Below are 573 nucleotides of genomic sequence, written 5' to 3' on the forward strand. Positions count from 1 at the left end.
AGGCTGAGTCCCAGGCTGAGCAGTGGCAGGGCTGGGAGGGAATTCAAATTTGAGGGGTGGAGGAAAGTTAGGGCTGGAGAAATGGGGGTGTCCCAGGCAGGCCCCGACCACTCTGGCTTCCCTGAGCTGCACTGCAGCCCAACCCCCCTACATGCATCACCTGTTACCCATCTGCCTGAGGCCCCTCCTGGCCCTCAGGAGAGAACTCTTACACCAGGAGAGCCAGGGCCCACAGCATTGGCTGAGACATCAGTAGTATCAGGTGTGGAGCCAGGAGCCCGTGACGTGGGCCAGTGTGGCCCTGTGTTTTTGTGGAGTGACTTAGAGAGACTTTGCATCAGAGTCTAGGTGCTCTGCATCCATTTGTGCGCTTGTATATCTGAGACCATGTGCAACTTCCTGGCTTTGTCTCCGTGTATGTGGGACATGGTTTGGGTTGGCTTGAGTGTCCAATGGACAGTACGTGGAAGGGGTGGGGCTGTCTCCCCAGCCCCCTGGGAAGTACTGAGGAGGAGGGGGGAGGAAAGTGCTGAGGAGTAGAGGCTTCAAACTGGTCAGACGACTTTGGGAACC

The sequence above is a fragment of the Hippopotamus amphibius genome, chromosome 1 (assembly GCF_030028045.1).
Source record: "Hippopotamus amphibius kiboko isolate mHipAmp2 chromosome 1, mHipAmp2.hap2, whole genome shotgun sequence".
NCBI lineage: Eukaryota > Metazoa > Chordata > Mammalia > Artiodactyla > Hippopotamidae > Hippopotamus > Hippopotamus amphibius.